The sequence below is a fragment of the Mustela lutreola genome, chromosome 2, assembly GCF_030435805.1.
Source record: "Mustela lutreola isolate mMusLut2 chromosome 2, mMusLut2.pri, whole genome shotgun sequence".
Lineage (NCBI taxonomy): Eukaryota > Metazoa > Chordata > Mammalia > Carnivora > Mustelidae > Mustela > Mustela lutreola.
In genome coordinates, this window is record NC_081291.1 from 115,177,124 (window position 1) to 115,190,682 (window position 13,559).

Below are 13,559 nucleotides of genomic sequence, written 5' to 3' on the forward strand. Positions count from 1 at the left end.
ACTGCATGGTTCTAAAACTCTATAGGCTATATAATATCTCTTGAGAGATAAGGCACACAATGCAAAAAAAAAAAAAAAATTAATAATCTGCATTAACAATCCCAGGTGAGCTTTACTGAATAACTACATACAGACTGCACCAGGGGCTTTCTGTGCATTATCTCATTCGATCTTATTTTTACACAATAGAGCAAATCCCAGACTTCTATCCATTTCAAGGATAAAGAAGCCAAAGCTTAAAGAGAACTTGACCAGAATTCCATGGCACCAACATGTGACCTGGTCTGACCCTGAAACCCAGGCTTTAAATAACTATAAGATGTTTCCTCTCATGTAATTCCAGTAAAAGCTAAAGAGTTCATGACATGGGCAGGGTTCTGTGCCAGGAGATCTGTGTTTTGTGAACTCCCTGACTCAAAAGTACCATGTGACACTGTTCTCGGTTTTCCCATGTGAAACATGGTGTGAGGAGAAAACGTGTTCTTTAAAATCTCTTCCAGCTCGATTTGTGAAGCTGACCCCTGGAGATTCTTTCAAGGATGATATTACACGTTTTTGTTTTGCTGTGTTTCTTTTTTAAAGGTTCGCAGTCGATAGCTGATGGTGAACAAGAGAGTGCTGTGAGATCCTGATCACAGATAATTCTCACTTGGGTATTTTCCATTCGGGGCCTGTCAGGGCCAGGATGCAAGGACAGTTAGGAAAGTGTCCTTGGGAAGTTTACCCTCACATCCAACAGTCCCAGATAAAAGCTCCATTCCCTCTGGTGGCATCTCCCTGGTGTCTCAGTCAAAGGGAAAATGCAGGGACACGATGCATGTCAGGTGATAGAGCCCTTGGAAGCTCTCCAAGCTGGGACTGGCCAAGTCCTCTGAGTGCCCCAAGCCAGCCCCACCTCTCACACATCAGCCCCAGGGCTGTGCACTCCAGGCTAGGAGGCAGCTGGGGGCTCAGAGGGCTTATGGACAAGGCACAGCCTCACCAGGGAACAGCAAGCACTGTGGACTGCTCAAGCCAAGTCATAAGCCCCGAGAACCCCCTTGTACTTCATCCCCCTCTCATTCTGCACATCTGTTTCATTTCAGGGATCTGGATTCTTCCATCCACTAAGACATTCGATTCCAAAGTCTAAAGTCTACTGAGCAGCTTTAAAGTTATCTCCAAAAGAACTTCAGTGCTCCTCTCTCTATCTTTCCCTATCAAAGTAAATCCATCCTGCAAGGCTTACCTCAGATGCCACCTTTTCCAGAAGTTTTCCTTGATTCTCCCAGTCACAATTTCTCTCTCCTCTGACCCCAAGGGTCACTGTACGGTTTTCTCCTGTAGCCTTCATGAAGGGAGGTATAGCATCCCATGATGCCAGCAGCATGCACAGAGCCTTTTGGGGAAAGCTGGATCAAGGTGCAGACCCCTTGTGTCATTTATCTGGCCCGGACCTCACCACTGTATCCATCCTAATGGGTTCACAGTAATAATCATAAAACATATTCCCTGGCTTAACATGCACCTAACCCAAGAAGCAGATACTCCAGGGAGAGCCCTCAGCTGAGACACGGTCAAATGGAGCATAGGAAAGAGGACATACCCAGCACAGAGCCTCAGCCCAGCCTCAGCAGAGGATGCATTCTGCATGCGGGACACCCACTGGTCATGGGCATAGTCCATTCTCCAGGAGAAGGTGCAGATAAGTGTACGCAGGACCACTGCAGAAGGTGCATACAGGCAGGTTCAAATCTTATTGCCTTCATAAACTCAGACTGAAGAGTTCTTAGAGGCTGCCCTATCAGTGACAGGACCAGGTAAACCAAAGTTCCAGAGACCCAAGAGGGCATGACTGGGGCAGCTGCCCCTCACAGAATTCATCAATACCATGATGCTCATGGGGGTGTCCTGAGCACACAAACAGGACAAGAAGAGAGTGGTCAAGGAAAAGCAGTTTGCTACTGCATATTGACACTCTGGCCTCACCCAGCATGGAGTCCCCACTTTGGACACTCTAGAAAATGACCTTTCTCCCTGGGGATGGGATTCTGACTTCTTTGGCTTCTCTCAGCATTGTGAATATGGTAGCCAAGGTCATGTCTCTGCTAGCCTGGGACCTGTCCACACTGCCCAGAGGGAGCAGCAGGAGGAGAGCCTCCAGGGCAGGTAGAAGCCCCAGCTTCACCAAGCCACAGCCAAAGAGAGGGAAAGATCAATGATAGGGCTTCTCCTCCTGGGTTATGATGACTGGAGGAGAAACAGGGCCATAGCAGGGGAAGGAGTAAGAAAAGAAAATGGGAAGCTTAGAGTGGATGGAGAGGAAGAAAAAATAGTGACAAATGGGCAGCAGGGAAGAAGGGGAAAGGAAGGGGGAGAGGAGGGAAGAAGGACATAGAAAAGAGGGGGAAAAAATGAATTTTTAGAAAGAGTTAAGCAGAGACTCAGAGGGAAATGTACAGTGTGAGATAGCAATAAACACAGAGGAAGAGGAAGAGAAGCAAAGGAACAGAGTCAGAGACAAGAATAGCAGGAGAAAACAGAGGAAGGATAACAAAGAGAATAAAGACTGGGCAAGAAAGATCAAAGGGCAGAACAGCAAAGAGATAGAAACTAGGGAAGCAGAGGTGAGAAGGGCACACTGAGAATGAGAGACAGAGAAATAGAAATAGGAGGAAGGGGAAGGAGAGCCCTGAGATGCAGAGATAGGATGAAGGAGGCAGAGAATAAGGGAAGACAGCATCAAAATGGCCAGAAAGCATGCAGAAGGAAAGGGGAGAAGAGTGGGCGGTGAGAGAGAGCAAACTAGAAAGAGGGGAATGGGACCAGGAAGAGAAGAGGCTGGGGGAGAGCTATAGCACAGAGAGAAAGAATTAGGGAGGGAGGCAAAATATAGTGAAGAGGACGAGAAACAGAAGGATATGAAGGGGTAACATAAATTGAAGAAACACAGGACCAAAGAGAAAGGGTTGCGGTAGAAACAGGACACGGGTGCCTAACTGTAATCCTGCCTGTCTCCGTTTTCTCAGTTTTACAAGGGAAAACTCACTTGACTATTTTTTATGACAATTAAATACAATGATGTGTGTAAAGCACCTGAAGTACTGTAGTCACTTAATGATTTTTGTTGTTGTTGTTTTGCAGATTACAGTTCTGATGCCAACAAAGAGCCAAGTTTCAGAAAAAACTCACCTGGTTTTATAGACGTTTATATCCTTCCCAACGAACATACACCCTGGCACATAGCATGCTTGCTGTGTGTGTTCAAATGAACTGAACAAAGACTGTCAGAGAAAGGAAGATGTGAAATTCTTGGAAGCAAAAAAGACATAAGAAAAGAGAAGTGGAGAAAAGAAAGAAACAAAAGCAAGGAAATAAAACTAAGAAGAAGAAAATGGAGGAAGAGATCAATGTGGAGGGAGGAGAAAGAGAAAGCAAAGAATTTTCCTTGGTGACAATTGAGCAACTCAGGCCAGCAGCTGCTACTCAACAGGGAGACTAGCAGCTCCATGGAACTCTCAAGGCATAAGCTGCCAGGTTGAGGCAGGAGGCAACTTTGAGAAGGATCAAAGGGGTGTGTTGTAGACTGAAGAGCTCATAACCATCTATCATCTTTGGGAACGTAATAAAAACCCTCCTGAGCCAAGCCTACCTTCTTCAAGCTTCATCTAATTTCAGCACCTTATCCCTAGGCAATCAACTCTGCTTGTCATAGTCACACCATCATACTACTGGGGCACCAGAGATCTCAGCCCTAACTCCCTTGAGCAGATTGTGAAATACAAGGTTAGTGAATGCTCAGTAACCATCCCATTGGATAGAGAAGTTTCCTTCAAGGTACAGTGCAAGTAGGTTGGATTGATTAATGAATGCATCAACTAACCAGTCCCTTTCTCACCCTTCCTGCTGTATACCTGTCTATCTCCTCCCAAGGGAACCCTTGGGAGCCCACTGCCTTGATAAACTAAACGTGGGGTTTGATGTCAGAACCTAGACTTTGAATTCGTAGATATGTGGACAAATGGTGAATGGGCTATACTAGCTCATTAAAAGCAATCAGCATGGAAAATGGGGGGAAGCCTGGACAAAACAACTTGATGACCCAGTGATATCAGTTGGGGAAGGACCATTCCAAATACAACTACTTGTCATGTGTCTTGGGAAATGGGGGTGAAGTGGGAGGTGGAATGAAAATAAAAACATTATTTCACTAGTCATCAAGTTAAATGCTGAGGCACAGCATCATAGTCACAACTTCTACCACCAATAGAGAGAGAGCAGTTGAAAACACAGAATTCCAAAGCAGTGAATAAATGATGGTATCAGATAAAGGGATATTTTTTTTCCTTGAACAGGAAAAAATGAGCAAATGTAACACACAAAGGAGAGGGGCTCTCTCCCCCATGAAATGTCACAGAGCTTTGGCACCTGAGAGCTTCACTGTGCCATAATTACCAGTCCCAGTGGTAGCTCAGTACCGACGAGAACAACAGCAATACCTAGTCGGTCAAAGTCGGTCAAACCCCGGAAATGGGGTTCCTGAGAAAAGGCAGTAGTATCCAGAAGAAAGCAAGTTTCAAAGGCATCCAGCATGAGGATGGTGTGAGCTGAAGAGTGGCCATGCAGATTCATGAATGTAATGAAATGAACACAACTAGGATGAGTGTCAGCAGAGCTCATGGTTGGAAGATAGAGTAACGCCTCACAGTAAAGAACCAGGACAGAAGCAAGGAAAACACAGCTGCCCTGACAACTCCCAGAGATGACTGTCAGGAAGTGGTTCTCTTATTAAAATGATACCGGAATCCCCAAAATGGCCATGGGGAGGACAACCTACTCTTTGAGAGACACAGTTAATTGGCCCGTCTATGGTTATCATTCCATGAGATTCACTCTCTGTGTTGATCAGAAGTTAGCAGCCAACTCACAACCGTGAGGAAAAAGCCAAAAACGTCAGGTAGCTGCTTACCCTGATGTGACTGAGCTATGGCTTCCCTTTAGACTTCTGTGAGAAAATTAACTCTGGTTTCTTTATGCCGGTGGCGGACTAGTTTATGTTACAATTAAAAACATGATGTATCCACCCTTGAAAATAACTGAAAGGAATTATACCTTAGAACACATAACTGCTACATATACCCTCTCTCAGAGCCCACCAACCCCAACCCATCTCCATGCTTCTTTTTGTTGGGTTCTCTGTTGGCTACTGACCTTATTGGTGTTAGTAGCATCTATTACCCTTCACCCCAAAATACCTCAAGCATAAGACTCCCTATAGTTCAGACCTAAAAGACAGAGAGCTAAAATAAAAGAGAAGTAGACCTACATTCCAGGGATAATTCATTGGGGGAGGGTGGGAATTTGGGGTCTTTTATTCTATAAAAAGGAGAGAGACGTACACAACTTCTACCACCCATAGAGAGAGAGCAGTTGAAAACACAGAATTCCAAAGCAGTGAATAAATGATGGTATCAGATAAAGGGATTTTTTTTTTTTCCTTGAACAGGAGAATAAGTTCTTTGTCCTAGGGGGAAAAAAAAAAGAACAAAGTTTCAGATATGCAGTCGGGACATTAAAAAAGTTAGGTTGAAGAGAAAGTTCTAGGAAAAGGGAGGATGGAGGTTTGGGGAGAAGTAATGATGTCTAGAAAGATCTTTGTTGGGGCACCGGGGTGGCTCAGTGGGTTAAAGCCTCTGCCTTCGGCTCCGGTGGTGATCCCAGGGTCCTGGGATCGAGCCCCACATCAGACTCTCTGCTCAGCAGGGATCCTGCTTCCTCCTCTCTCTCTCTCTGCCTGCCTCTCAGCATACTTGTGATCTCTATCTGTCAAGTAAATAAATAAAATCTTTAAAAGAAAGAAAGAAAGAAAGAAAGAAAGAAAGATCTTTTTTTTTTTTAAAGATTTTATTTATTTATTTGACAGAGAGAAATCACAAGTAGATGGAGAGGCAGGCAGAGAGAGAGAGAGAGAGGGAAGCAGGCCCCCCGCTGAGCAGAGAGCCCGATGCGGGACTCGATCCCAGGACCCCGAGATCATGACCTGAGCCAAAGGCAGCGGCTTAACCCACTGAGCCACCCAGGCGCCCAGAAAGAAAGATCTTTGTTGGTAATGGAGGAGTAACTATTTGGAAGAGGGTGAGGAGGCCACCAGCAGGACTTGCCCCAAGCTTCCATATAATCAAATTAGACTTCTGGTGTGCCATGGCAGCAGTCTGAATACTTGCTTTTATTTCTACCCCCTTCCCACACCAAAGGAAGACAAGACAAAATAACTTTTTACATATGTAAATCTGTAAGGACAGACAGAATGGGAAGTGAGACTACAGACTTCAGGAGGATTCACTTATTTATTTATTTTTTAGATTTTATTTATTTGAGAGGGAGAGAGAGAGCATGCAAGAGCAGGAGGAGGGAGAAGCAGACTTCCCGCTGAGCAGGGAGCCCCACATGAGGCTGGAGATCCCAGGAATCTGGGATCATGACCTGATCCGAAGGCAGACACTTAACTGACTGTGGGAAAGCCCAGAGTTTGAGGAATTGTGAGCATCTGCTGTGTCTGTGGACAGGGCTTCAGAGGCTAGATCTCAAAAGAAATAGCTGAAAGTCTGTTTGAAGAGGGGTTGGAACCCCAGGTTTTTTCTTTCTATTCAAGCAGCCAGATGACCATACAGACAAGAGGTTTGCTTTCAGAAGATGGTATAACAGGTGGACTTGAATCAGATGGACCAGAAATGGCCAGGACTAAGAATGAGTCCCTACAGTCCAAACAGGGAGATGACAGAAGAGCCTACTTATTAAAGCGACTTCAGCCTCTTGGCTTCCAAAACATTGGAAATCAAGATTCTCATTTCCTCCCCACCCAAGCAGGAGATGGGAGAATTTGTCTGTAGGTAAACGGAGTAGCCTACGGACACTGACATGATGGGGTAACCATCCCCCAACCTTAAAAAACGGCTGGGTCTTCTGCGGCCCTTCCGCCCTGCAGTGAAGCCCATCATCCTAGGAGCCCCACAAGGCACTTCCGATCAGCATGGTAACGCTCTTTTAAATGTGAAGAGACAGCCAGAGATCACAAGGTATTTCAAGAGAGAATATAATGATAATGTAATACTGGGTGTCAATGGTACTTCAATTTTAAAAAAAAATATAATGCCAAAGACACAAAAGCAGACCAAAGGAAGAAAGAAAAGGAACTCTAAGGAAAGAGAGATAGGGCAGGAGGCAGAAAAAAAAAAAATGGCCTCAAAACTGTAATTATTGTAGAGGCTGCCTTTAAGCAACAGGCTTAAATCATGGAAACCTATATAGGGTCAAAGAGCCCACAGCGACCACTGAGCTGAATATACACAGGCCCGGTAAGCTACCCACCACAAAATAGCCATGGACCTCAACTGACCAGTGGGCTACTTACAACTGGGCACAGGTACCAAAAAAGGAAAATGTCCTATGTTCTCATACCACCTCACTCCCACTTAACTATAGCACCCCTCCACTGCCTCCTGGCAGAGGGTCTCTCCTTCGCTGTCCTGCTGGCTGATGCCTTGCAATGTATTCAAGAAACTTCTACCTCCTTTGCTCTGCCTTGGGTGAATCCTTTCAAAGAAGAGCTCTCAGAAATTTTTAAGCGTCATTAAGAGAAATGAAGATTGAAAGAAAAGAACTGAACGGTGAAGTTGAGATTTCTAAGAAATCAGAACAGTAACAACAGAAAAGCAAAGAGAACATAGAAAAGATAAAGGAATCAGAGGATCAATCCAAGAGATTCAATTTCTTGAGGAACCTCTGTACTGCTTTTCATACCAGCAATAACTATTTGGTATTTTCACCAACAGTATGCAAGGTCTCTAATTTCTCAAAAAAAATTTGTTTTCTGGTTTTTTATAACAGCTATCCTGAAAGACTTAAGATAGTACCACATTGCATTTTTTAAAAGATTTCACTTATTTATTTACTTGAGACACAGAAAGAGAGAGTTTGGAGGGGCAGGGGGAGAGGGAGAAGCAGACTCCCTGCTAAATGAGGAGTCCAGTGCGGGGCTAGATCCCAGGACCCTGAGATCATGACCTGAGCAGAAGGCAGACACTTAACTGACTGAGCCACTCAGGGGCCTCAGTATCACACTGCATTTTTAATTTGCATTTCCCTGATGATTAATGATGTTAAACTTTTAAAAAAAATATATATTTGTTGGCCATCTTACGTTTTCTTTGGCAAAATATCAATTCAAACCCTCGGGCTATTTTTAATCAGAGCATTAAGGGCGTTTTGCTAACTGAACTGTAGTAGTTCCTCATTTATTTTGAAGAGTAACCCCTTAACTCCCATATGACCCACCCGTCCCACTTCTGAGTCTTTATGCAAAAGAATTGAAATCAGGACCTCAAAGACATATTAGTTCTCCTACGTTCAGTGCCACACTATTCACAACAACCAAGAAATGGAAAAGACCTTGAAGTCCACTGGTCGATGAGTGAATAAAGGAACGTGGTGTATACACACAATGAAATGCAACTCAGTCTAAAAAGAAGATGGAAAATCTGCAATATGTGACAATATGGGTAAACCTTGGGAACATTATGCTAAGTGAAATAAGCCAGTTACGGAAAAATAAATACTACATGATTCCACTTATCTGAAGTATCTAAAATAGTCCAATTCATAGAATCGAAGAGTGAAATGGTGGTTGCCAGGAGCTGCAGAGGGGGAAATGGGGAGTTCCCCATCGGAAGGCATAAAATTTCAGTTAAGCAAGATGAATGAGCTCAAGTGTTTTAATGTTAAGTGTTCTTCCCACAGTAAAATAAATTTAATCCAAGAGAGTCAATATCCGATTAACAAAAGTTCCCGAAAGAAAAGTTATAAAAAGAAATAATTTCCCAGAACTGAAAAACATGAATTTCTTAATTTAGGTGACCCATCAAATTGTGGTTCATAAAAGGAACCACAACAAGACATTATTGTGAAATTTCAGAACAGCTGTAATAAAGAAAAGATAATAAAATTTCCCAGAGATGGGGAAAGGGAGGTTACATACACAACAAGTTCAAGAACCAGATAGGCATCAAATTTCTCCACAATAGCTCCAGAAGCTAGCCGATGGAGTAAGGCCTTCAACATTCTGAGATAAAATTATTTCCAACCTATTCGTCTATACTAAGCCAATATTCTAATTAAAATAAGGGAAGAATTAGAGATATTTTCAGACATAGAATGCCTCAAAATACTGTTTTCCTCTTCTGCCCTCATTCTTAGCAAGCTGCAGGTGGAGGTGTTTGTTACACCCAAATAAGAGCATAAATCAAGAATAAACAAGAATGTATCAAAGAGGAAGGCCTGAGCACATAGTAAGCAAAGGATCTGACACAGAAGAAAGAGGAAGAGAATTCTTAGTTTGATGACACAGAGAAATCTGTTGCCCTAAGAAGCAGCTGGGGAAGGAATCTGAAGAGGAGAAATCTCTTTGGGACAAGCAGATTGTGGAGCTTTGCTTCGTCTGTCGGAATCTAAAGGGTCTTTGTATGGTTTCATTTCAGGTATTTTCAGGAGGTAGGAAATGTTGAAGTCCATTACTGGGAGAGGATTTGGGGTATATCAATTTCCTTTCCAAGGACACAGGATTGGGGGGGGGGGGGGCTCACAAAGGAGATGGGAACTAGGGAGACAACAAAGTTTGAGATGATATGTATCATGCAGGGAAGAGGAGACCTGGGGAAAAATCATCCTTTATCTCTTTAGCCTATGGCTAGGACTATTTATCTATTAATCTAGGACTATTTATCAGCCAAGAGATAAGTGAAAAAACAACAGGCCTAGCACTGAGATTGATTAAGTTAGAAGGCTCATTGTTAGGACAAAGGTCAAAGAAGAGTCGCCATATTAGATATTCAAAAGGCAAAATCCAGTAAGCTAATTATGGACCCTCCACATTTCTCCCGCATTCTGCTATCTCTGCATGCATCAAAACAAGTCTCCAGCAAGTTCTCATGGCTGGAAGCTGGAAACTGCAATTGACAAAACTCCAGCAAAGTAAGAATTTAGTTAAAAGACCTCCAGCTTGACGATGGAGCTTGGGGTTATCATGTCTTCCTTTTCTTGGAAAACATCCTAAAGCAGCAGCAGAACGGGAAGCAAAAATCAAACTCTTCCTTCAAAGAAACAGAGAGATTGCTGAAACCACTAGTCACAAAACTGGAAAAAGCAGGAAGGATTAGGAAAAGCACTGGAAATGCATGAAGAGTACAGCAGAAAGTGGAAAGGGGGCTACAGAGCTCAGAAAGAGATAATCAAGTTTGTTTTCAAAGGATAAGAGCACACTCTGCAAAACCAAAATCTTTTGTCTGTAACGGGAATACAGTGTGCACACAATGGCAGCTTCCCTGGCCCCAGTTTCGATGTGAAAGGTAGAGGAGGCAAGGTTGAATTACACAGGCAAAAGGTCATTTTACATAAGAGTCTACCCTTGTGGTTGGGGGAGAAGAGAGACTTGTAAAGTGACAAGCCCTATAGCAGCCATTTTCCATTACTGGGGAGAATGAAAGCCTATCAAAACTCACACCTACACACACACACACACATGCACACCTCACACCTAAAGCTCAGATTCAAAAGCAAATTTCTGCTCCCTTAAAACACAGGTGTGGCCCCAGCTCCATGTAAGTTTCCTGCAAATATCTGCTTAGGAAAAACTCACCACTGACTCAAAAATGAGGTTACCCATAGGAACTGCAAAAGATCTGTGCAAAAAGCCTATAAAAACAAATGAGGAAAAGAAAAACAGATTCTGGAAAACATTTATCAGAAAAAAAAATAGTTGCTTTGAACAACTTGAAAATTACTTAATTTTTTAAAATCCTATAAAAGAAGATTTGATTTGCAAAATTGAAAGGACACACCATGATCCAGGACAAAGGAATAGAGACACATACTGTCACAAAGCTACTAAATTTCAAAGACAAGGAATCTTTGGGGAGCTATGCAAAAATGCTAATTTATTTACAAGGGGGAAAAAAAATAAGGCTGACCTCAGATTTCCCCAAGGCAAATTCACATACCAACAAATAGTGGAGCAATGTTTATAATATCCTCAAGAAGGTAAGCTGTAACCAAGGAATATTTTACTCACTCAAAATGCCGCTCAAGCATAAAGGCAAGAAATGAGCATTTTGAATATCTGATGAGCCCTTCTTGTACAAAACACTGGAAGATAAAGTTCTCTCAGCCAAGAGATAAACGAAAAAACAACAGGCTTACCACTGAGATTGAAGTTACTTTGCTGTGGGATAAAGATTAGAGCAAATGCGGGGATTATGGCAACAATGCAGGAAGAAAATGCAGTCATGTCGAAAACCGACCTCTGCGCTTCTGAGCTGAAATTTGTAATGTGAAGACAAAGCTCGGGTATAAAAAAGGAAGATAGTGTGTACTTCGCCAGGCAAAGGAGGCTGCAGCAGCCTAATGCCTCCAGGGCCGCAAGCCCACCTGGGGTAAAAGGCTGAGGGGTTTTCCAGGAAAATGCAGGATCTGAGTGGTTTCAGTAGGAATCTGGTAGCGCTGCCAGCTGAGTCCACTGTGTCTTCAAAGAGGGTCTTAGGACCAGCACCCACACCCACCATCTAAGTCTCCTAAGTATGTATTGAAGTCAGCGGGATGTCGATATCAATGCCAAGTTCCTGGAACAGAGGATTCTACAGAAAAACAGGTGAAGGGGAAGGAGAAGCTTCAAGAATGAGGAAGAGAAAAATGTGTTCAAAGTCAAGCCTTGATGAAGCAGGAGTGCGTCCATGTTAATTTCCATCCATCTGTATATTTCTATAGCGGTTTCAGTAATTCTTCCCATATGGGAAGGACTTGTCTTAACAGATTTGAGACAAGAATTTGGAGAATAAGTAGATACTAATGAACATTGACTTCACTCATCCTTTATAGTAAGAGGTCAAAAGGGGTCATATCTCTTGATATCGTTAGAAGCTGAGAAATCAAGTAAAAACAATGGAAATTTATTTAGCAATACAAAGGTAAATGCTAAGAAAGATAGCAATTAAAATTGAACAGAGGAGTGAGGGGAAAGAAAATGGAAATGTACTAATTTGTGACTGCTCACAGTGGGGACTTAATAGATTGTCTAAACAGATAGTTTGATCCTAAGTTATGTTTATAACTGTAATTTTTAGATCAATGATAAATACTTTCCGAAGTATTGGACGACACTTGTACACTCAAAAAATAAGTACAAAACGTATTGCATAGTAGGTATTAAAAGATGAAAACATAAGACAAAATAGTATGACAGAATTAAGCTGCACATATCACTGATAGCCAGTGATGTGCTAGCTGATACTGAACAACTGTCCTTGGGAAAACAAATCAAAACACCTTAACTTGTAGCTTTTTTGATTTCCACAATGTGCATGCATACTCCTACTATCACAGATGGGAAAGTCTACATTGTGTGAATGGAGGTCTGGGTCCTTGGATTCCCTAGAAGAAAATTTTCATGGGGATCCACGCTGTAATAAAGACAGCCAGAAGGAAAGTAGCAATCACAAGCAGCTTATTAAAGAGAAAGTACACTCTGAAGGTTGGAAAGCCAGAGATGGAACTGGCCCTAGTCCCAGTCTAGGAACTCTGAGTGAATTGGGATTGGATATTTGTTGTGTCCCTCTGGCTAAGAGGAGCTGGGACATACAGTGGGGAAGTCTCTAATGGAAGTTGCTTCCAATCATTTGGGGGATTCTTCCCACTGGTTGGGAGGGGAGTTTTTGACCCTATAAGCTTTGTACCTGAACCATTTTCATGGCAGCTTTTCTCCATGGGGATGGGGCTGTAACCGCAACGCAAAGACCTTATAATGAGTCTAGGGGTGACCCTGGGGCAAGAGTGAAAGAGGACGTGATCTGCACCTGTGATTCTTGACCTGTCAGTGCCAACGTCTTGGAGCCCCAAGGTCTGGATGTTGTGCACCTGGACTTCTATTGTGTAAGCTGTTCCCCACTGTCCTCGCCTCCAGCACAAGCACCTTTCATTCTCGTTGAAGGACTTCAGACTCTGCTTCAGAACATTCCTTCCACTGCTCTTATCTAGCCTCTATCTAACCCTCCCACAGCCAGTTTCAAGCTACAGAGCTGCTACCACTTAATGTGGAGTTAGAAACTCATGAGCTGGTGTGAGAGGCTCCAGCACACTGTGGCTGATAGCAATAGATTTCAGTCAACTAAGAAGACTTTCATATGGCATTACAAAGCAGAATCAGCTTAACACCTGTATACAGGAGATCTTAAAAACAAAGGGGTTTGAAACTGAAAGTGAAATGGTGGGAAATGTATACTGGGCAAAGACAAAACAAAACAAAAAAACCAACAGGGAGAGAGATCACTAACATATCATATAAGACGAATTTAAGGAAAACAGTATCAAAGGAGATGTCTCGAAGAGTGCTTTATAATGACAAGGCATACAAATAACAATGAAAAACTAATAATTACAAATACCTGTGCACCATAACATCACGTCAATATCCACAAATAAAAATTGCATGAGTTATATGGAGAAATAGATTTAAAATGCATGAATAAAGGGGTGAC